Source organism: Macaca mulatta, chromosome 20, assembly GCF_049350105.2.
Source record: "Macaca mulatta isolate MMU2019108-1 chromosome 20, T2T-MMU8v2.0, whole genome shotgun sequence".
In the NCBI taxonomy this organism is placed as follows: Eukaryota; Metazoa; Chordata; class Mammalia; order Primates; family Cercopithecidae; genus Macaca; species Macaca mulatta.
Genome location: NC_133425.1, coordinates 66,814,953 through 66,839,207, shown reverse-complemented (window position 1 = coordinate 66,839,207; position 24,255 = coordinate 66,814,953). Strand labels below are relative to the sequence as shown.

Here is a 24,255-nt window from a genome sequence, read left to right as displayed (position 1 = left end):
AAACAGAAGAGGAAAAGAAATGGGTGAGGGGATACTGCCTGTTTATATAAATTGTAGATTTTTTTAAAAAAATTCTCAACACAGTATCCATTGCATAGTATGCACCAAGAGCACTTTCACACGTGAGTTAAAACGATCCATTAAATGCTATATCGAAAGTACAACAACCAGGGTTGGAGTTTTTTGGTTTTTTTTAATGAAGAATTCATTGAGGTTTGCAGTTCTCCCCTATTAAGTTTCTAAGGATGGGGCACAAGACACGAAGATAGACAAAAGATGACCTTTTTCATGCTTTCCCCCAAATAATTCTAGAATCCTATTTTCTTATCTTTTCATTTTAGGGCATTTGGGTTCAAAAATCTGTGCTAATCTGACTTCAGAGCCCCCGAGCTGAAAAATTCACATATCCTCCAAGTCAGCCAGTGTTTTAGAATTTGGATTTCTATTGAGGCTGTTCCAGTCGCCAGTGAGGCCTACGGTAAAAACGTGCTTCATGCTGTTTCGTTTGTCTCTCTGCAGACAAATAGAAACTGTGAAATTTAAAGAATGGATGAAAAAAAGAAGTCTAAAACAAAGAGGTTAAAAAAAGAGGACAAATGTTTTTGCTTTTCTGTCTCCCCGGAGCAATTGTTTGGGGAAGTCTGCATTGACAATAACCATGAGAAGGCCATCTAAAGGCGATGCGCACACAAGGGGACTCCTTGCCTGCTGCCTTTGGTCTGGGAGAAAAAGTACCTTAGCTCCGTTCTCCAGAAACAAAAGGCCAGGGCCACGGAAGGGGGAGAGGTGACAGGGGCTTTCACATGGAGCCAAGTGTCAATGCTGGTTCATTTTTCACCCGTCTTAGTTGGAAAGCAGCTCAGGGAACTTCCTAATGACTGCTTTTCCCTCTCTCCCTATTATTTCTAAACCTAAAAGAACAAAACAATAATATTTTTTTTAACCTAAAACCCATCATTCTATTAGAGGAAAGCCTTTGGGGCCTATGCAGTCAGATTTTCCTCTTTCCTTTCCTCATCCTACTTTTTTTTTTTTCCTTTTTGGAGGGGTTTCCAACTGTAGATCACATGGAAATAAGAGACACTGGACATTATAGTCATTTTTAGTAACACCAGAACGGCCTTTATATCTACGAAAAGGCAGGAAACGGGGAGAAAACACACATGTACAAAAAACCCAACAGGGATAGAAGGCAGTGGTGGGGAGGCTGCGGGGGCAAGGCCTTGAAACACTTTCTTTTTTTCACAGCATGAAGTCCACTAATGCCAGCTTCAGATTTGCAACTGAATCAAAGTCTCTGAGTCGTCATTACAAGGTTTTTCGGTGGGTGGGGGCATGGAGAAGTGGACAATAAGGATGTATTAAAGACACAGACAAGGTGTGGCAGGGGCAAAGTGGGGGGAGGTGTTACAAAGAAAGGAAGCTGAGATGAATCACCGCGTGCCATGAAAATACCAGGGCGAGTGGATGTCGGAGTGTTTAACCAGATTTGAAGCTGGAAGCATCTTCCCCAGCGGGCAAACCCTAGGACGAGGCACAGCCACGCGACCCTCAGCCTTTGAACCCAGACCTGGCAGCTTAGGAGCACACTCCCTCTTCCCCAGGCAGCCACAGGCTCTGAGCTGAAAGGCAAGGTGGGGGTAGGGATGAGAGGGCCCTGCAAAGAAGAAGCACAATCAACAACTCAAATATGAACGGAAATGACGTCAGCAAAGTGAAGGACCTGTTTACTGCAGATCAAAACAAAACAAACTTCCAAACCTTTTGTGTACACAAGAGAACTCTATAAAAAGCCTTCCTAAAATGTCACCAGGGTCGACACATCGGCATCCTCACAAGAAAACGCATGACAGTTACCATGGGGGGAGGGGGGAGGAAAGGCACTGAAGGGAAGATGATCTGGGGGGCTGGGGGGAGGAGGGATAAAGCCAGAAGGAGCCAAAAACCCAGTTGCTACTGCCCCCTCTGCTGATCCCTAATATTTATTGGTGTTTATAATCTAAAAGCCATGCTCCACGTTTCACTTAATACAAGGCCAGACAGTGTTGTCTAATGAGGCAGCATTACAATCAGCTTGTAATACTGAATTTTTAATGCTGCCAAGGATTCTGTTACATAATAATATGAAAAACAGAAGCTGAAAGTGGGCTCGCAGGGGACGGGACATTCGAGGTTCCAGGCAGGCGAGCGCCACCAGCCCGGCTCCCCTCCCCCACACCCGCCCCCCTACTTTCTGACGTGCAATCAACCCTCCATCCCGATACAGGAGGTCAGTGTGGAGACCAGGAGGATTTTTCTTAGGAAATCCACACTTTTCATTATTATTGTTATTATACTCTCATCCGAAGTTATAGCTCAAGAGTTTGAATTCTAGCTTCTCTGGGGTTAGAGGTCTAAAATGAAAATTAATTTTTTTGGAAGAGGGGGCAAAGAGACAATACAGGGGAGGAGAGGGGTAGCTTATTTTAAGCAAACCAAGAAATTTGAGAGAAAAATTACAGAGAGAGAAAGATCTTGGGGGGGTGGGGAGGGGATAGATGTCTGCCGACCATATTCACAGCTGCCACACTCAGTTTACATTGGTGTAATTTAAAAGCATATATATAGCCGCCGTTGCTCCTCTCTGTAATACCCCAACACTGTAAATCTATAACCACTGCAATGATTTAGTGATTAAAAACATGAAAACATATTGTGTAACTGCAAACCACAGAAACCCTGCCAACTCTCTCTCTAAGATAAAGGGGAAAAAAATACAGAAAATGTGTTGCTTGCAGCCATCTTCCTAAACCCCAAAAGATTTTAATAAAAGAACCTATACAGCAGATGAATTGGAAAGGGGTGAGTGAATTCTGTGTGAAGCCAGCAAAGGGAGAAAAAAAAAAAAAAAGGCAGCTTTATGTGGGATTCTTTTCCTTGTACTAACAAATTACGACCTAAACATGCCTTTTCTTTTCTCTCTTTTTTTTAATAGTTTGTTGTAACTGGAATAACTGGTCTTGTGCACTGTCTTGCATATTCAAAGCTGCTTTGTAACCGGATCTAGAGACCCAACCTTATTTGCCTGAACTCAATAGGGGTTTTTTCTCCCCCTCCTCCCAAGTTTTGTTTTGGATTCGGTATTGTGGGTTTTCTGTTGTTGCTGGGAGCCTATGTCTATGCAGGCAGAGGCTCTGCTGCCTTTAAGCCACAGACCAAACACCTGAAAGGGGAGGCACAATTTGTAGAATGGCAGGAGGAGCCTAAAATATACACCAAAAAATAAAATCAAAGCAGCTGTAGGGGTTTTGGCCTCTGAGCAGCTGACCTGACCCCGTTCTGTATATTCTTTTATTTCCCCATTGCAGGATTCCTGCACCTTGGGTCAGATTCAAACTCAATGTGACCCTGAGGAGAAGGCAGTCACAGAGCGCTGGAAAGCTGCTCCATATTTAACAGGGGTGGGGGAAGTACGTGCATATGCATCCAGACTCCCCCAGTGAAGGCACACGGTGCAGGCGTACACACGCACGCACACGCACAAACACACACACACGTCAGGACTGCCAGGCCAAGGGGCCAGCTCCACCCCAGTTTCCTTGGGTCACACCACTGGAGAGCCTGAACTCTCCTTGCGGGCCCCCAAAATCCTCATACCTACAACTCTATACACACACACACACACACACACACACACACACACACACACGCAGAGAACACCACTCCTCCAGAGGCTTTATATGTTTAAAAAGTCCACAGATCTGAATCGCCTCCTCTCTGGACCGGAGCAGGGCAGTTTATTCAGAGAAATCAATAGGAAAGAGCATTTGCAAATATTTATATAAGCCCTGTGCGTTTCAGCATTAAGTAATTAAAAACTAAAATCCAAGGAGGGGGAAGGGAGACACACAGACAGAGGAAGGCTGCTGGCCTAGAGTGGGTTTTCCTGCCCACACCTCATCTTCCCAAACCGCAATCCTTTCAAAACTGACTCCGTGTACACTTTTTACGAAATCCTCTTCGTGCACCATTTGCTAGACTATTTCAAAATCATCTCCAAATATGGATTCACCTACCACCAAGCTTTCAAGACTGTATCTGTATTCTTTCTCTTCTCATACACACACAGCAACTCATATTTTGACACTGCTTCAATCTCTAGTATATTCTTTTATTTTCCTATCTCTAATTTACCTGCTCCAATTTAAAAAAAACCAAAAAACAAAAACCTAACATTGTAAGATGAGAAGAGGGCCCCCAAAGTGCTCATTCAATAAGCAAACTCCCACCCCCTAGGTCTCCTGAATACCCCCCACTTCCCTGAACCCACAGGATGTCTACCCTTTGGGGGTTCAGTTCCTGAAACCCCCACAAGTAAACAGATTTGGAAAAGAAAAAAAAAAACTTCAGCAAAATGGGAGTTTTAGAATGAGCCACTGTGGAGTGGACTTCCCTATACTGTTCCAGAGGGCTGGGCAGTAAATTCTGGTTGTTCTGCCTCTAAATCCTCCCTAACAAACCAAGCAAGACGCTGGAGCACCCACGCTGCAGATAGGGTAGAAATTTACAGTAAATGTAGGTACACGATTGCAGCACGCTGCCCTATTGATTATGCAGATTGTGATCAATCTTCTCCCCTCGCCCATTGCCCAAGCCTCTTTCGGAGGACCTCCAAATAAGTTGGTCTGCAACTAGCTATTCTCCCAAAGTAGGGAGAAAAAAAGTAATTTTTTAAAAAACATAATAAATCCTCAATTGTCCCCACTGAAAGGGCTCGAGTCTTTTTTAAATTCCAAAGTGAATTTATGTTCTGTAATTTGCATTACAGCCAAGCGATCACCGTCTGTCATATTCTTCAAAGGTACTTAACAAACTGCCTTTTAAAAGTCACTAGAACTGGAGGCCAGAAAAAGGCAATCAGCATGCTCCGTCCATACAGTGCTTAGATCAAGTTTCAATAATTGAGACCAATAAAAATTGTCATATTTACCCTACTTGAAAGCAACAAGGGGGAAAAGTTAAGACTGGGTGCCTTTTGAAAGCGCTTGTAATCAAAGAATTTGCCACAGTCGAAAGAATAGCACAACATTGGACAAAAGTCAGATTCTAAGCAACAGCTTCATTCGTAAAGTGATATATATACATATTTTAATTCAAGTTATACAAGAACCCTCCGAGTACTGAGTCCATACACAATTATATACACTGTATGAAATACACTTAGATCTACTCTCCAATAGATATGCAAAAAGATGTACATTAAAATGCATAATGTAAAATTCAGGAACATGGTTTTTGCATCGAGTGGAGCCGGGCGAGGGGTGAGAGTGGGGAACCGAACGTAAACAATCCCAGATTCGCGAGAGCAAAAAAAAAGAAGAAAGAAAAGAAAAAGAAAAAAGGCATCCTCGGATGTCTCCGAGCTCAGCTGGCGGAGGAAGGCCGGCCAGGCGAGGTCTGGCCCTGGCCAGCGGCGCAGCCCGGAGCCCCCGGGAGCCCCTAGTGTCCAGGGCAGAGTCCCCTCTGGGCGCTCGCGGCGCTGCCAGTGGGGCAGGGCAGAGAGCGCGCAGGTAGAGGATCGCGCGGCCGCCTCGCCCCCTCCAGGACCCCGGGGCTCCGAACGGGCTCCCGCGTCCCCGGCAAGTCGAGCCCCGGCGAGGAAGGCGCTCGCCCGGCCGCCCGGCCAGCGGTGGCGGCCGCGGCAGCAGCAGCGGCTGCGACCGCGGCGACTGCTCCGGTCCGGGTGCGCGCCCCGCGCGGCGGCTCAGCCCGGGGCCACGGCGCCTCTCGGGGTGGGGCAAAGTTGGGGGCCGGGAGCGGCGGGGGCGGGGGCGCTCGGCACCGCGGACCCCCCCACACTCCCCCCACCGCCGGCCGCCGCCTTTGTCTCTGAGCTGGGACCCCGGCCGCCCTCCCGCCCTCGGCCCGCGCCCCGGCCGGCCCTGCCTGGCGGCGCCGCCAAACTCGCCGCGCGGGCCTCGCCCCGGGCGCCTCCACCCTCCCGGGGGTCGCCGGCGGCCGGCGGCGGCGGCGGCGCGGGGGCCGGGGAGGAGGGGCGGCCCGGGCTCGGCGGCGGCGGCGGCGGCGGCGGCGGCAGCGGCGGGAGGAGGAGGAAGAAGAAGAGAAAGAGAAAGTTTGGCGCAGGGGGAAGGCGAGCGGGACGCAGCGAGCGAGCAGGGTGCGGGCGCGGGGAGCGCGGGCGGCGGCGGCCGGGCGCGGGAGCCGGGAGGGGGCAGGACGAGCCCCATGCAAAGCAGCCCGGGCGCCCCGAGGAGCCCCGCGTCCGGGCGGTGGCGGCGGGAGGAGGAGGAGGAGCAGGCGGCGGCGGCGGCGGCGGCGGCGGCGGGAAAAAAAAAAAAAGAGGGAAAAGTTGCCACTTACGCGGTTGCTTCTCCGGCGGCGGCGGCTGCAGCGGCGCTGCTGGCGACGGCGGCGGCGGCGGGAGCTGGCGGCGCTTTTAATCCCGAAAAGAGGCGCTCGGGCCGCGGAGCCCATCAAGGCAGCAGCGGAGGCTGGCGGGGGTCGGCGGCGGCGGAGGACGCGCTGCTGGCGGCGGCGGCGGCGGCGGCGGCGGAGCTGGAGCGCGCTCGGCGGAGCCCGGGGCGGGAGGCGGCCGCAGCCGGGGAGCCGGAGCCGCCGCCGCCGCTGCCGCCGAGCAGCATGGTTGGCGGGGAGTTTACAGCCCCCGGAGCGGGCAGGGGCCACGGAGGAGAAGCGGCGGCGGCGGCGGCAGCGGCTCTAGGCTGTAATTGGGATGCAAAGCAGGCGGCGGCGGCGGCGGCTGCGGCCGGGAGGAGGAGGAGGAGGAGGCGGCGGCGGTGGCGGCTGCAGCGGTCGGAGGGGACGCGCTGGAAGTGGGAGCTGATGAGTGAAAAGAAAAAAAAGTCTTTGGATCTTTATTCTGCTAATTAGTTTCCTGCAAAAAATGGCTGTGATTAATTCAGTGCGCATGTGCTTCATTACCCAGGCACGACGGGAAGGGCTAATTAGCCACCTTCTGGATCAATAAGATTCAGCAAAAAAGAAAAGGGGGAGGTGGAGGGAGGCAGAGGGGAGGAAGGGAGGAAAAAAAAAAAAAAACCAGGGGAAAGTGATGAGCAGGGCAAGGAGAGCAGGAAGAGAGGATAGGAGAAGAGCCTAGGAAGAGGGAGAGAGGCACCAAAAGTTTATGCATGTATTAAAAACACACACACGACACACACACGAGCGCACACACACACACACACACACGCGCACACACACCGAGAAGTGGAATGCATAGGAGCAACAATAGGAACCTGGCTAAGAATTTTTTTTAAGATTTTTTTTCTTTCCTTTCTTCTCCCCCCCCTTCTCTTTTCTTATTCTTTTCCCCTTTCTCTCTCTTTCTCTCTCTCTTTCTCTCTGTCTCTTTAAGCAAATGCAGCAATGTTTAGATTAACTAGGAAAAGAGCATCTCCAAAGAAGGGGGGCATTAGTGGAGGGGGACAGCTTAGAGTAAAGGTTTAAGTGAAAGAGCAGAGACTTAGAATAGAGACCACTTTAAATTGCAAATCTGAGATTTTTTAACCGAAGGAAAATTAGCTCCCCCCCAAATCAGAGGACGAATGAGGAAAATATGGAGAAAACTTTAACACATACCATAGACTAGACAAATAATATATGTTAATTTTGTCTTCTGAAATAAGACGCAATCAATCTCTGGTTCTTTAGAAGGAGAGGAGAAGAGAGGTGTGGTGATTAGAAGAAATAAAAGGGAGAAAGTGAATCAGAACTGAAAGGGGATAACTTTAGGAAAGACAAGAAAAGGAAAAGTTGCACTTGGAAACAAGTCCAACTTTCTACCTTTCTGGACTTAAGAGAAAAGTAAAATCAATTTTCTCGTGTGAAACCTGGAAAGCAGATGTTTTCAAAACACAGGAAGCTATTTTGCCATCAAAAGCAGGGATGTAATAAAGGCAGCGAAAAATAATTTCAGACTAAATTCATAAGAGAGAAAGCCAATATATTTAAATATAGAGGAAAGGTCTAGGGTGTAGAAAGGGAAAATTACATACCCCTTCCCTAATGCCAAAAAAAAAAAAAAAAAAAGTCTTACAGCTACCTCCAAGAGTTTGGAGCAGAGTCAAGAAGCCAAAGGGCTTGAAATGAGAGGATGGATTTCAGATAAAGACTAGGAGCAGTACATCCCACTAGAGCCCAAAGGAGATCCCTGGAATCAAAGACAGCAGCCAGGGACCCTTGCTACTGTACCGATTCCCAGTACATGAAAGCCATCACTTAGGCTGGTGCACGGTACCTCCAAAAAGCAAGCAAACAAATGCAGGAAGAACAAGAGTCTCTCTCTCTCTCTCTCCCTCTCTCTCTCTCTCCCCCTCTCCCCCCCTCCCCCCTTTCTCTGTCTCTTCCCCCCATTTCAAATCCTAGCCTCAGCGTCACTGCTACTGCAATAGATTTTTTAAAAATGACAAGTTGTATTTATGTAAGTTCTAAATATGAACTAATACCATTGAAATTACAATGTCTGGAATAAAATAAAATGCAATCAGCCCTTTAAGTGATCTGCAAACAAATGTAAAAACATTTATGTTTTTGAAGGCATTATTAGTAAACCCTGTAACATCAGATATCTCGCTAAAACTTATTTTTCTTGGAAAAAAATTTTGCCCTAGCCTACCAAGATTATTTATTTTAGAAGGAATTTGGGAATTAATCAGGAAATCTGTTTGATTAGAAAGTAATTTTTCATTTTGAGAGATTTTCCAATGCTCTTAAGAGCATGCAGCTTCTTAGTCAAGACTAGAGAGAAAAAAACCGGTTTAGGATTTTGCAGGGTTACCTCATCTAATCCTTCTGAATTCACTCTGGGAAATAATGCTATTTTATTTAGACGGGGGGAAAAAAAGAAAATACATTTAGAAAAATCAGGGGTTTCCTCTCTGTGAGCCAAATCTGGGTTGCCATTCAAACTTTTCCTGGCTGCTTTTCCATGCAGGACAGCTGATCAATAAAGCCAAGTCCAGCCTGGCTTGCTACAGGTTTCACCAGTCAGTGCTTGCAAAACCTTTGTCATTTTCTAAAAATAAAAAAGCTAAAAGTTATTGTAGAAGAAGGGGCTTTTTTTTGTCCCCTGCACAATGTGTCTTTTGTGAGGTTAATGCCATTCTGGGCTCTCGATAGCCCTGGACAATGGGGAACTCTCTAGGAGCCTGCAAAGACTCTAGCTTTTTTCTTTCTTGCTTTTTTTTTTTTTTTTAAAGGAAGGATGAAACATTCCTACAGTCCAAACACAACCTCTACTTTGATTAAATAAATATTTATCTTTATTGTAGCCATTGTATATTTTTACCTTCAGTTTGTCCGGTTTCTGATTATTATTTTAAATTTTTCAATGGCAACAGTTAATCTTTTTTTTTTCCCTTTCAGTCCAAAGGGCAGGTCAGTGTAAAATGTAGCTGACTGAAGGAAGACTGGTAAATTCTGAATTTTTCCATAATATATCAGGTAAGGAAAATTGTTCAGACCCTCAGGAATATATTCACTTCCTTTTTATCTGTCTTCACGAATCTTCATAAAGCTGTTTATTTTTTTAAAGATGTAGTAGAATTAAACTTCTCTTTGTAGATCTTGAAAAATCACTTAAATACTATGTATTTATTTTATTTTAAAATGTAAATAGTACTAGAAGTGAACTTGTAGCTTGTTTCTTATATAAAACAGTGCGGAGGAAGTCAGTATTTCCTTTGGTATAAGCTATTTGGAGGAAATTCTGGATATAAATGTATTTCATGTTACAATATAGGAAAATGTCAGCTTAATCTGGTAAATACTTATGCTAATTTTACTGAGTGAATTCGTTATAAGGAGGAGAGGTACCAAGCTCGTATGATTGAATAATGCTTAGACGATAATCCAGCATCTATATGGATTATTTTACGTACAAAATGAAAAAAGAAGGAAACAAGAAATTCAGAATCTAAGTCTTTCATTTAGCTAGCAAGAGGGCAGAAAATTTTAGACCAACCTGTTTTTAAGACATTTAGGAGGGAAAGTGGAATGTAGGCTAAATATTGCATTGCTGTGTACATTTCTCTAGCTCTCATTCAAATGAATGGATATAGATATAAAAACAAAAATATATGCATAAAGGGGTACATAAATATACATTTGAATGACTTCAGATGTGTTTGCATTTGTGTGTGTGTGTGTGTGAATATATCTGTGCACACAGATATACAAGGTGTACATAAATTCAGGTACTGGGCAGAGCTGTGTGAGTGCCCGCTCGCTTGGGGTTTGTGTTTCCAGATCTGTTTGAAGCCACTTCTTTGCAAATATAACACAAAAATGTTGATTTAATGATGAAGATGTGAATGGTGAATTTGAGTAAGAATCTGCTCCCCTGCAACGATCAGAATATGGGGTTGCAATGTGAGCAGCTATTATTTGGTCCAAAGGCTAAAGAGGCAATGGGCCATCTTAAGGGGCAAGGAGGATGAAGGGGTCTTAGGAGATCTCACTTGGAAAAAGCCTAGCTCTGGGCCCTGGGTTTTCTTCTGCAGGGGGATTGTGGACACAGAAACAAAAAAAAAAAAAGAAAAAGAAAGAAAGAAAAAAAAAAAAAAAAAACCCTTGTGGAGGCAGGAGAGGTTGAAAGGACGCCTCGCCGTACAACTCCAGAGCTAGATCTAAGGAAGGGGTTGGAGGGTGAAGAATGTGCGAGTCCCTTTTTGAATGTGTATTGTTATTCTAAGTCTATTGTATGTACGTGTTGCAGTCCTTTCATTTCCCACAACATATGGATTCCATAAATGCAGACATGCTGAAGTGCATCTGTCTGGGTAGTTAACATGATCTAAACATCCCTCCTCGTTCCGCTAACTCCGGCTCTTCTTCGGGCTCCTCGGCAGCGCTCTGGGCCAGCCGGCCCGTGCCCCAGGCTCGCAGCGCCGGGCAGCCTCGTCCTTTTGTGGTCTCTGCACGGGATCCAAGGTGCCGCGCGGAGGAGGCGGGCTGCTCGCAGTGCCGGGGTCAGAGGCGCCGCCACCGGCGGCCTCTGCGCGCGCGGGGAGGAAAGGGTTAAGCTGCCCGAGCCCGGGGAAGGGGCTGCGCTCATCCTGGAGCGAGGTGCAGCCACCGGCAGCTGTGATTTAGGGGTCAAGTCCGAGATCACCTTTCTCCTGCCTCTGGAAATGGCAGAAGATGAGATAGGGAGGGAGAAACTAGAGAGTGGCAGCCAGGCGCAGCACGTGGGCTCCATCCATCCGACACCCCCATCGCCCAGATCCACCCCCTGACCCCCAGACAAATCGAACAGTTCCCTTTTCTGGTAGGGATGTGGGGTGCGGTTCTTCTGAACCCATCCAAGGCGCTGCCCTAAGGTTAAGCCACTGTGCCCTGAGCCTCAACCACCAAATCTCAAAGTTTGCTCTCAATGCGCCAGGGAGTGAGTAGATGAGTCTGAGTAAAAATCACCGCCCCCCTCCCCGTTTACGAAAACCAGGGGTGTCCCTGGCAGGACTAGGCCGTTTGAATGTTGGTGTCAGACCCTCAGACTGCTGTCATGGTCCCCACAGTCATAAGCGGATGTACACAGTGGTGCCCACTACATGCAGCTTCTTGCTTTGTGCCTATATTCTTGCACAAGAGCTTGCTTTCCCCCAACTCAGGCGGACTGGGGAATACTTTTGTCAAAATATTTTTTTACACCTGAAAGGTAACCAAGAACCAAATTCAGATGTGTTTCTGGGGCTTTTTCACGAGAAAAGAGCAGAGGGTCTGAAGTCCCCTTTTGTCACGGTTCAGTGTCCGGCCCGGCGAGGTTGAGGGTCCCCGCACCCAGGTGACGTTCTGGGGGCTGTAGGGATGCACACCGTGCCCACAAAAGGCGCTTTAATTGAGAACGAGCTTCCCAAATCCAGCTCCATAAGGATGGCATTTAGGACGACAGCTCTTTCGGAAAGTTACTCCAAGAAAAAGGAGTTTTTTGGTGGGAAAAGAAAACTGGCTCGAAATGACAGAGAGAAAGGGGAACTAGATCCCTGGGGCACAGGAGGCAGGTGGGGGGTGCGGTGTGAAGATAAGGAGATGAGCCAGGAGGTACATGGACAGGGCGTGTGGGGCGCGGCCAGGGAGGTTCCACGACGCCCTCCCCTGACTCTCACTCGAGCTACCAGGGTGAGGGTGAATCACCTCGATTTTAGCTTCTGCTTCCAGGGCCAAGAGCAGACCAGCTGGTCTAGAAGGCAGCTGAGGTCTGTCTTCTGAGCCCTGCCGCCCCTAACCCTGCCAGAGCCTCCAAACCGCGGAAATCAAACCAAATTGGCCGCTCAAATCTAGAGAGGTTTCATCCCTGGGGCAAGGGGGAGGGAACAAGCCTTTTTTTTTTCTTTTGAACTCCCGATTCAAAAGAGACCACAACCTACTCTTGAGTGTCATCTCCAGTACATGGATTGTGGGTATGTTTCATTCTTTCTTTTTTCCTGTTTCTCAGAAGTAAAACCTTTAAAGAATTAGCCCCAAACTTGGAGCGCCCGGGTCCTTGAAAGAGTTCCAAATGATAAAGCCTGCCCTTCATTTCGAATACATGGCGCATTGTGAAAATGCAGGGCAATTAGTCAGTTCCAGGGTTTGAGTCAGATTCCCAGTTTTCTCAGCTCCTTTGCAATGGAAATCTGAAATCCAACCTTGGGGCAGGAGGCGCGGAGCCGGTGGCTCTCCCGGGTTCCGCACCGCCTGCACCGCCGGCTAGCGCCTGACTTCCCTTTTGGTGACCTGGTAGGTACTAGAAGTTTGCACCACATCTAAAGCCTGGGGCGGGTGAAGGAGAGAGAGAACCAACTTCATCACAACGCAACAAAGTGAACAACTCGAGGGCGAGAGACCCTCAGTCGGGCCGTGTTCGCTTTAGGGATTTCCCAGGGCATAACTTGGGGGAATGATCGAGACTTCTTGCTTGCCAGCCTGAGCCAGGAAAAAAGGAAACCCTGCGATGGGCGGGCGGCGGGCTTGGGAGCAGGGCTGTGAGTGGGCAACTGAGACCTGGCTCCCATCTGCACGTAGCCCTCCTGGACCAGCGCGGGGAGACGGTGCCCACGGTGGCACGTGCATTGTTGACACGCAGACACGCAGGCGTGCGCTAATGGAGGGATGCGCGGCTGAACAATCCCCCCACCCCACCCCACTCCATGCTTGCATTTTTTGCAGGCATGGCTTATTTAATGGCCAGGGAATTGAGTGCCTCTTACCCACCACCCCCATCCCTTTATTTTTTTGCTGAGAAATGTAAAAAGGAACCTAAACCGTGTATATATTCTGAATAAACGTGAGGGTTTTTTTTTTTTTTTTCTTGAGAAATACCTAGCGCCATAATTTTCTGATTTAAGGGGGCGAGGGAAATCTTTGAAGTGAAGGAAATCAGTGGGGGACGAACTAGCTTTTCCTGATTTTGTGTGTGTGTGTGTGTGTGTGTGTGTGTGCACGCGCGCGCATGTGTGTGTCTGTGTGCCTCTCCCCAAAGCCAGTAATGGGATTTAAAATGAGAGATTCCCAGTCCTCGTCCTCCCTCCCATTCCATTTCGCTCTCTTCGCCCCAGAAAACATCTGCGGTAACCGGCTGCACGTCTAAAGGGACGGTTTAAAGAAAAACAGGGTTTGGGGAGCGCATCAACTTTATCTTTTTCAAATAAAGTTGAAAAAAAATTCCAAGGACAATTTAAGCAACAAACGACATCGAACAGATATTTTTCCAAGGCAAAAAATTTCCGATTCGTTGGTTTCCTATTCTCAGAAATAGAGAAAAAGGCGAATCCGATCTTCCCGTGCGCTGACGGCACGAAATTTGGAGCCCGTACTTGGTTAAGGCTGGTGGGTGCAAGGCAGGGCGCGGCCCCATGGGCCGGCAGGAGTCCGGTGCGCACTGGGCCTGGAGCGCACCCGCTGGGGCTCCGGCTAGCCGGGCTCCCCGTGGGGTGGCCTAGAGCCCAGCCTGTGTGACGGCTGCGGGCAGGGCACTGGTCCCCTGTGGACTCGGGGCGCGCCCTCGCAGCCACCTCCCTGTTTAATTCCAGAGCTCAGCGGGCTGCAGGGACATTCGACGCCAGTTTCCTCTGGCCCGGGCGTGAGACGCACCCTTCTCGTGTCTGCTCTTCCGTACCTCTGGGCTGGATGTTGTATAGACCAGGCCCCTTCCCTCCCCACTCTCTCATTCCCAAAACCTTATCATCGAGAATTCGACAGTTGGCCTGAGATGCTGATCCCAGTTCACAGAGCCAGCGTGCGCTCCCCTAATGCCCGGCACACCCAACTCCATTTCGGGACCCTTTTTTTTTTTTTCCTGCCGGCTCTGGACTCCCGGAGGAAGCCCCGGGCCCTCCTGTCCCCGGAGACACCGGCTGAGGCGCTTAGGCCGGTGCAGAGTCGCCGCACTGGGACCCAGGCGCCCCTCACAGGTGCACGCAGGGCATGGCCCAGCGGCCCCTCGGATGGGCGGGGAAACAGGCCCGGGCGGAGCAATTCGATCACCCCATTATGCCCCTGCGGATGCCCAGAAAAGCCACCACTACCGGGGGCCCGCCCCATCAGTGGCCTGGGAAGGAGAGGGCGCGGCGGGGGGCGTACCTCACGCCCAGCGCCCTCGCTGCCCAGGCCCCATGCCTGCCTCCCGGTCACCCTAACTCCGCACCCGGGGCTGCTGGTGGTTCACTTCTCTTTCCGTCGTTCTCGCCGGGCTGCCCAGTCTCTTTAGGGCCACAGATGCGCCCACACCCCCCTGCCCCGCGGGACACCGAGGTGTGGGCACTGAGGTGGGGACCCTGAAGCCGACTGTAGGAGGACGCTGGACCCCGATGTCCCCTGGAGCCCCTTCCAGCCAAGGCCTGGAGAGGGAAGGCGCCTCTGTACCCCTCAGCCCCAGGTGCAAGAGCTGGGAGTGGAGAACCACCGGGGCCCTGCTCACCTCCAAGGCAGACCAGAAACCGGACCGGCCAAGGAGGCGGGAGTGCGTGTGTAGAGTTAGCGAAGGGCCGACTAGGGGGGTGCCTGTGTTTGCGTGTTTGGTGCTGCACGTCTCCCTCCCTCTCATTCTGTCTGGGAAGAAAAAGGAAAGCGGGCAGATTTGCGCCGACCCCTCTTTCCACAGCCTGGGAACGCTGCAGCAGGAAGAATTGCTCATAACGACACTTAAGCCTCGACACTTGAATGCTAAAGGTTAAACTTGCAGTCTTCAGGGAAGGGCTTCCTGCCAACTGGAACAGTGGTGTGTGCTGCCATGGGCGCTCCTCCACCCCAGCCTGGTCCCTCCAGGTACAGCTCACAGGACGGCTCTTGGCATTTGTGAACTTCAGCGAAAGGAGCCCCTGGATTCTGGCTTGTCCCTGCCCCTCACCTTCAGGGAACCTCTTCTTCCTGGTTTCCCCCATTATTTTGCCTGTGGCTGGTTGATACCTCAGTTTGTCCCTGGGATCCTGCCCTATGGGTTCCAACGAGTTCCTGCTGTGGAGTTGGAATGAATCCACCTTTGCAACAAAGATGCAGGGTTCACACAGGTGGACACTTTGGGAGAAACTGCATTCATCCCTTGTCCCTTTGCACAGAGCACTTGGTGGCCCCTGCAGCTTGGCACAGATAAAACCAAGGCTAATAGACTTAATTTAGTGCCCAGCCTTGGAGGGGTCTGCAGAGAGATACTGGCTATAAAGAGGCAGGCGGGGGACAGATTGTCAGGTGGAAAGCTTCCCCCAAAAGAATAGCCAAGGGAGTTTCTATCCACAGACCAAGGGCCCCTCCCTCAACCCCCCACCAAATGATGGTGAGATTCAATTTAGCACCACTAAAAAGGATATTCCAGTAGGAGACAGATGGTAAAGAGAATGGAGGTTAGCTCTCAGGAGCCAGGGAAGGTGGCTCTTTTCCTTCCTCCCAGGACAGCCCACATTTGCTGAGCACCTACCATGCCTTAGCTCCCTGCCAGGCACTTTGCAAATAATTGCATTCAGTTCTCCCAGCAACCCTGGGAAACTGATATTATTATTAGTCGCATCTTATAGATGAGGAATACCAGATTCAGAAAGGTTAAGTCACTCACGTAAGGTCACACAGCTATTAAGTGGCTCAGCTTGAATTTGAACCTGGGCCTGTCAAGCTTTAAAGCTATTTCTATTATACCAGTTGCCTCTCATCAAGGTCAGGAGAATCAGGGGACCCAAGGGATGAGAATAGATAGATGTGTAGGGCACATGGGCTGAGGGGCAGGAAAGAAAAATATTCCGGGAAGGGTGCTCTGGTTTTGTATAGATTCACGGCTAGATTCAAGACTAAGAGACAAGTCACTGATAGGCATGGGGGATGTTATTCACTAAAGGGAAAAAGGCCAAAAGGGACAATGCAATAGAGAAATATCAACAAAATCCTAGGATTACAGGGTTTGAACCCATGTAACAATTGCCTGGTGTGCCCCTTGGTTTTCCAGCCTCGGCTGGCCATACCAGGGGAAGTTCATACCAGTCCTTTTTGTTTTTCTTTGTAAATTTTCTGACAGTGTCTGAAGCTCAGACAAGTTCCTTACTTCTGTGAGTCAGCAGGGCTAACAGGAAGGGATGATCAGATGACCAACTGCTCATGAAAAAATATGAGGAAATCCAGTAGACAGGGAATAAGAGCAGGCAGAGATAGATATCCAAAGGCAGGCCCCTTGGGAACTCCTGGTCACTTGAGTGCTCCATTTGCAGGCCCTAAGGTAGGGAAGGCTGTGGGTGGGGCAGTTCCACAGCTCCCTTGAAACAAAGATGATGCCTGCTTTGCCAATATTGAGGCTTGGCCACATGATGGTCGTCCACCAACTCTGGCCTCCATGCGCACTGCAGATACTGACCACTCCTTTGGGCGAACCTGCAACAAGGGGGAAGGGTGGTCAGTCCAGTGGTATGGGCTGATCACTCTTCGCCGTGCTTGGCTGGGTTGACTCTGACTGATAACTGCCCAAGTGTGAGTGTGTGTAACTGGGCAGGACTGGCCCAGCCAGGCCCACACGGAGGGGTTGCTGAAAGCCTTGTTAAGGAAGTACTTCTGACTAGGCAATCCAATTACATAATGCTGCAAAAATAACTCTGGGCTGGGAGTCTTGAGAGTGACGTATTTTGTTAACAGAGAGGGGTATCAAATATCTGTCTTTTAACCCAAGGGCTGAAAGTACACTTGTGTGTACTGACTGGGCTCTCACCCTCTCCTCCAATAAGGGATGTTAAGCGGGTGGCAGGTGTGGGGCAAAAGAAACAGCAACAATGCATAGTTATTTTCTCCCCTTCTTTTCCCCAGGTGCAACTAAAGCCAACTGTTCAGTTTAGCTATATTCTGCCAGCTCATGTGTCTGTCTACAGACTCATGCATACCCAAATTAGCCACGCAATGCTATAAACTGACCAGGGAAGACTAAGCGAAAGAAATGAGGGAAGAGAATAAGAAATGAGAGAAAAACAGAATGAAAGGTGGTTTTGTTTTGGTTTTTGGTGGGTAGAGAGGCGGAAGGGGTGAATTGTCTTATTCATGAAGACTAGACTAGAACTCCTAGCTCCCCACTAAGGTGACCAACTGGTCCCAGTTTACCGAAGACTGTCCCAGATTTAAAACAGCATCTTAGCAACCCACTCATTTCTGAAAAACTGAGTGGTCACTCCACATCCCACAGCCTTTGGCCAAATTTCCACCCGGTCAGAAAATAACTGATCATAATGGTATATCCCGTCAATCCAAAATTATTCAAAGAGTGATCTGAATGAGATATTTCATCACGGATGCAAAAGCCTTATTTCCAGGCATTTGAAGAAAGATTCTTACACTTCTCCCTCCCACTACCATTTTGGATTCTAGAGCTTTCCAGGTGGAAAAATTACCTGCTTCATCCAGTTTGCTTTCAGATAAAGTTTCCGATGTCCCTTTCCCATTTTAAAATGCCTTGAACTCCTGCCATGTTTTGCTTGAGAATCCTTTCATATCATTTTTAAAGAACACTGCTTGAAAGTTATTGTACCTTTTTTTAACCTCTTTTCTATTGTGGGGTCTCCATTCCTTCCTGGGGCACCAGGGTCACACACTGAACTGTATCAAACTCTTTTAATGTATTCTCATTGAATCTGTTAGCATTTTCTGTTTCCTAATGTTGATAATTACAGCATCTGATCCTTTCATTCTGAACTGCGGCCGTACAATCCATCCTTAATCTAGATCCATCTGAGCCCCTTCCAAAGAAGACACAAAGATAAGCTATCCCTGGCCCAAGACACTCATAGCATCTGAGCTTAGATTCACATTTGTCCCCGCCTCTATTATTATTTTTTAATCAAAATGTTTCCAAACCCCTTGAGCTAATTATAAAAGCAAATAGCTTTTCCTCTCTGAATCATATTCCTTGACTTGTAAGAATGCAGTTCCACTCTGAGACCACCTTGTCGCAGACGTGAAAACCTGCTTGCTGAGGATGCAGCAGAGAGGAAAGGGTGAAGCGGGATTCGTCTCCCGCCCTCCCTCGCCAGGCACTGCCTTTATGGAGTCTATTTCCAGTCTGTTTACCTGGCAAGGACCACGTGACCAATCCAGAAGGAAATGCTGACATCATTGTCTCTCTCTCCCACATGTGCGCCTCCCACCCTCCCCGCGCCGCCTGCATTCCGGTATCCATCCTCTCTGCCTCTTTCCAGCGCCCGGCCCCCTCCCCCACCACTCACGCCTTCCACCACTTATTTCTCTGTCTTTCTCATGTCATACTTTCCTTTGTTTTCTTTTCCCCTTGCGGGCTGGTTCCTAGACCGTCTTGCGCGTGCTCTTGCGCGCGCGCATACACATACACACACACACACACACACACACACACACACACACACAGAACTGGGTGCTCTTTTCCTCCCCGCCGCCCCGCCCCGCTTTTCAGTTTTTTCAGATCTGTGGCCATTGAGCCCTCACTCTTTTAAAAACACCTTTCCTCTTTCTCTCTCGAGTTGAGATTTCTAAATTAAAAAAAAAAAAAAAAAGTCTGGAGGCCTAGAAAATCTTCCGGGCCAGGGGGAGGGGGAGGAGGGCCAGGCGAGGCTGCTGAGTCCAGCCATTCAATTTCCTGCTCCACTGGGCTTCGAGATTTTGGTGTTGGGGGTTTGGTCAAACATGCTCTCTTTATTTATTTATGTACAGCTTCTCTTCTTCTAGTCTCCATTCCACGTTTTCCCACACTGCTGCTTACCAGGGTCCCCTCCCTTCCCCACTGCCGGACCACAGGTCCCAGCAGCTCCTGGCCTTGAGCGGAGGGAGGGAGGGAGGGAGCACGTGCCACTCGCTCCTGGTCTTTTCTCTGCTGCTGCTGCTGCCAATACTGCTGCTCATTCTGCCGGGGGCTGGGGAGACTGCTCACCATCCTCCCCAGCCTGAGCCTCAGGGAGCTGGGAAAGCCAGGATGCAGAGAGGAGGGGAGGAGTGGCAGTTCGTGCAGGTGCCTCCTGCCTATTCAAAGGGCTATTTATAGGAAGAACCAGCAGGCAGGGCTCTGGGGTTTGGCTGCTCCTGGGCAGCTTTCTTGGTGCACGTGGGCACAGAGCCAGAGCATGCAGTTTAGAGAAAATGTTTAATGAAGACATGGGAGCCTCCAAGTGTTTATTTATTCTCACAGAAAGATGAAGATGGGGTGTGCCTGGAAACTGCTTTGAAAGCGGACGGCAAGATAGTGAGGCCAGAGGGTGACACCACTGGGAATCAAAGGGAACAGCTGTCTCAGGCGAAGGGGCACAAGGCAGACACTGATGGGCCCTATTGCTTCCACCTCCCACCCTAGGCTGTTCTGAGTGGGATGATACCCCTTTTAGTCTGGGAGTGGGACGTGGAAGGACATATGAAGGGTCACATGAGAGTGAGACTATTTAGTGGTCATTACTTAGGGGTAAACTCATAATCCCCAGCACTCAGAAAGGTGGGATTCTACCTAGAGGGCATGAGTACTTTGATGGGCATGTTCACCACTGGGTTGGATAGAAAATCGAAAATGCAGGCCAGGCGCGGTGGCTCATGCCTGTAATCCCAGCACTTTGGGAGGAGGAGGCAGGTGGATCACTAGGGGTCAGGAGTTCAAGACCAGCCTGGCCAACACAGTGAAACGCCATTGTTACTAAAAATGCAAAACTTAGCTGGGTGTGGTGGGGGCGCCTGTAATCCCAGCTACTCAGGAGTCTGAGGCAGGAGAATTGCTTGCACCCAGCGTGTGGAGGTTGCAGTGAGCTGAGATCATGCCATTGTACTCCAGCCTGGGCAACAAGAGCGAAACTCCATCTCAAAAAAAAAAAAAAAGAAAAAAGAAAATAAAAAATACAGTATCCTATTGGAAGACCCTACTAAGACCTAGAGGTGGGACTCTGAATGTCAATATAGTACTGGCCTTCAGTGTTTGGGTTCATTCCTATTTCTTTGTTTTTAGAGACAGAATCTTGCTCTGTCACTTAGGCTGGAGTGCAGTGGCATGACCGTAACTCATTGCAGCCTCCAACACCTGGGCTGAAGCAATCCTCCCACTTCAGCCTCCTGAGTAGCTGGGACTACAGACACATGCCACCATGCCAGGCTAATTTGTTTTACACATTTTTTGTAGAGACAAGGTCTTGCTTTTTTGCCCAGGCTGGTCTCGAACTCCTGGCTTCAAGTGATCCTCCCACCTCAGTCTTCCAAAGTGCTGAGATTACTGGTGTGAGTCACTGTGCCCAGCCCATTCCTATTTGTTTCTTTTCTTTCTTTCTTTCTTTCTTTTTTTTTTTTTTTTTTTTGGAGTCTCACTCTGTCGCCCAGGCTGGAGTGCAGTGGCGCAATCTCGGCTCACTGCAACCTCTATTTCCCGGGTTCAAGCATTTCTCCTGCCTCCCTCAGCCTCTCAAGTAGCGGGGGCTACAGGCAAGCACCACAATGCCTGGCTAATTTTTTATATTTTAGTAGAGATGAGGTTTCACTGTGTTGCCCAGTCTGGTCTCAAACTCCTGAGCTCTGGCAATCCACCTGCCTCGGCCTCCGGAAGTGCTAGGATTACAGGCGTGAGAGCTACCGCGCCCGGCCTCCTATTTCTTAAGACACATTTCCAGTACTATGCCCATTGAAATGATCCTGGCAACCAGTCAGAAGAGAATCCAGTTATCATGAGGCTACCTTCTAGAGACCTATCCCTTCAGCAAAGCATAAATACGGCAGGGAGGGGTGTGGTGGAAGAGGTCAGTCATAGATATATCTCTCCAGGATCAACAGGATCTAAATCCTCTTCAGATATGCTGGAAATCTAGAACTTCCTACAGGCTTTAAACATTTTGTACAAGTTCTAATTTTAAAATTCCAAATGTTATAGGTCAAGGACTTGCTGGATTTTGTTTATTTTTTGAGACAGAGTCTCACTCTGTTGCCCAGGTTGGAGTGCAGTGGCACAATCTCAGCTCACTGCAAACTCCACCTCCCGGGTTCAAGTGATTCTCCTGCCTCAGCTTCCCAAGTAGCTGGGATTATAAGCACCTGCCACCATGCCCAGCTAATTTTTGTATTTTTAGTACAGACAGGGTTTCACCATGTTGGCCAGACTGATCTCAAACTTCCGACTTCAATTGATCCACCCGCCTCAGCCTTCCAAAGTGCTGGAATCACAGGCATGAGCCACTGAGCCCGGCCTGGACTTGCTGTTTTGAGACATCGGTTAGGTAGATAACTCTGTTGGTCAATGAAATGATTATTGTGGCTTTTGATTCCAAATAAAAGTAGTGCTGGAAATTCTCAATGTCATTCTCATCATCTCCATATCTTATCATTTATGGAGCCGCTGCTAAATTATGAGTACGGAAGGATAAGGTGAAGCACAGGTTCCTGACTCCCAGCTGTGGGTCTGAGATGCCTCTGTCAGGGAATGTGTGCTCTTCACTTCTTATTAGTTTTTTGTCAAACTAAACTCCAAGTGGTGGAAACATACAAGAGAGGGTAGAGAGAATCATACAAAGCAACCAACCCAGCAGAATTATATGACCTTTATTGTGGCATCTTTCAACTTTGGAGGGATGTGGAGAATAACACGAAGGAGGTTCTTTCTCCATCTTTGAGATGGCTCAGGCTCCCTTCCTCACCCTGTCTCAGGCCCAGTGTTGGAGGTGACCTCACCCAGCTCCTCACATTCAGCTCTCTGAGTGGGTTTCCTGCATTTGTGTAAAACTGTATGGAACCAAGATAACAGCAACAAGATCCATTTGTGTCACTACAGAATACCTGTGATGATGTGGAAATGCATATGCATTCATGAGTAGATTTGTATTCATGTTACGGATGACCCGCCTGCTTCCCCAAGGATAGGCACCATATGGAGTGTTCACTGTACACATCTCCATAAACGCCCACCATGCTAATTGGTACTCAGTGCTGTACCCTTGGAGAAGAGAAGATAATGAGAATGATAATGACAATGATGACGACAATGATGACGACACTGAACTGCAGATATCGATTCCAGGATGAAGACGGTTCTGGGCATACAGACATGCTTAACCAATGAGGAAGGAGGGAAGGAAGAGAGGGAGGGAGGGAGGATCAGATCTCATTGAAACACTCAATGTAAGTCCTTAACTAACTAACTAACTAACTTCCTTTTTTATTTTCCTTTTCCTCTTTCTTTTTTATTTGAGACAGGGTCAGGTTCCGTCACCCAGGATGGAGTGCAGTGGCACAATCTCAGTTCACTACAACCTCCGCCTCTGGGCTCAAGCGATCCTCCTACTTCAGCCTCCCAAGTAGCTGAGACTATAGGTGCATGCCACCACACCCAGCTAATTTTTGTATTTTTTTGTAGAGACGGGGTTTTGCCATGTTGCCCAGGCTGATTTTGAACTCCTGAGTTCAAGCAATCCATCCACCTTGGTCTCCCAAAGTGCTAGGATTACAGGTGTGAGCTACTGCACCCGGCCTTTTGTTTGTTTGTTTTAAAGCATAATTACCCTATTATTACCTACTAAAAGGAATATAGGCCAGGCGTGGTGGCTCATGCCTGTAATCATAGTGCTTAGAGAGGCTAAGGCAGAAGGATCACGTAAGCCCAGGAATTCGAGGCTGCAGTGAGCCATGATGACACCACTGCACTACAGCCTGGGCAACAGAACAAGAGAATGATCCCCAACTGGAAAGAGAAAGAAAGGAAGGGAGGGAGAGGGGACATCATATCTACTGCTGAGCCTGTGGGCTGGGCTAGAATGGCGTAACAATAAAACAATCACTTTTCATTGTTGGCATATTTTTAAAAATATGATTTAGTACCTGATACTTCTCTCTCTCATGACAAGTCAGAGAGGCAGTGTTGGTAGCTCAGGACAGATTTACCTTATACTCAAAGCCTAAAAGTCAGAGACATGATCTTGCAGTGATATACAATATAAATAAATTAAGAATATATAGAAAAGTAAATACATACAAGAAAGAATTACCTAGAAGAATCGAAGGCTTTTTTTTTTTTTTTTTTGAGATGGAGTCTCACTCTGTGGCCCAGGCTGGAGTGCAGTGGTGCAATTTCAGCTCACTGCGACCTCCGCCTCCTGGGTTCAAGGGATTCTCCTGCTTCAGCCTCCCAAGTAGCTGAGAATACAGGTGCATGCCACCATGCCCGGCTAATTTTTGTATTTTTGGTAGAGACAGCATTTCACTGTTGGCCAGGCTGGTCTCAAACTCCTGGCTTCGTGATGCACCCGCCTCAGCCTCCCAAAGTGCTGGGATTACTGGTGTGAGCCATTGTGCCCGGCCAAAGGCTTTTCTTAATAAAAATAAAACAAAATTTACAGAGCAGGAAGATTACCAAAGGCTTGGGTTCTAGTGTTAGCTCTGCCACTAACAGCTGGATGGCCCCCAGCAAATCACTTAATCCTCACTGTGTAACTTCTCCTTGTAAAATGGAGATAACAGTACACACCCCACAGGGTTGTTTCAGGATTAAATGAGACTGCAGATATAAAGTATCTAGCACAATCCCTGGCACATGAAGGGGGTTCAATCCATGGTAGAAATGATTAATAATATTCTGATATTTCTTACCTGTCGGCATTGAAGGGTTGGAGCGTGAAGATCAAGGGACTGTAAAAGTACTGAATGAACTAGAGGGACCGAGACAAATCTCAGATGTTCTTTTTAGGTGTTACTGGGCTCTAAGTTAAATCTGTTAGTACTGGGAAGTGGAGCAATGAGATAAAGATACATTATCAAGGACAAACTTTCCCTTTACACAGATACCTGATATACCTAATTCCAGCCATAAAGTTGCTGAAATAC

At 48.5% G+C, this 24,255-nt stretch overlaps 1 protein-coding gene across 1 annotated transcript in view; it reads right to left on the bottom strand.

Annotated features, from left to right (window-relative positions):
• Nucleotides 1-24,255, bottom strand: part of ZFHX3 (zinc finger homeobox 3) — a 1,113,461-nt gene that overhangs the window by 269,601 nt on the left and 819,605 nt on the right. The window lies entirely within an intron of this gene.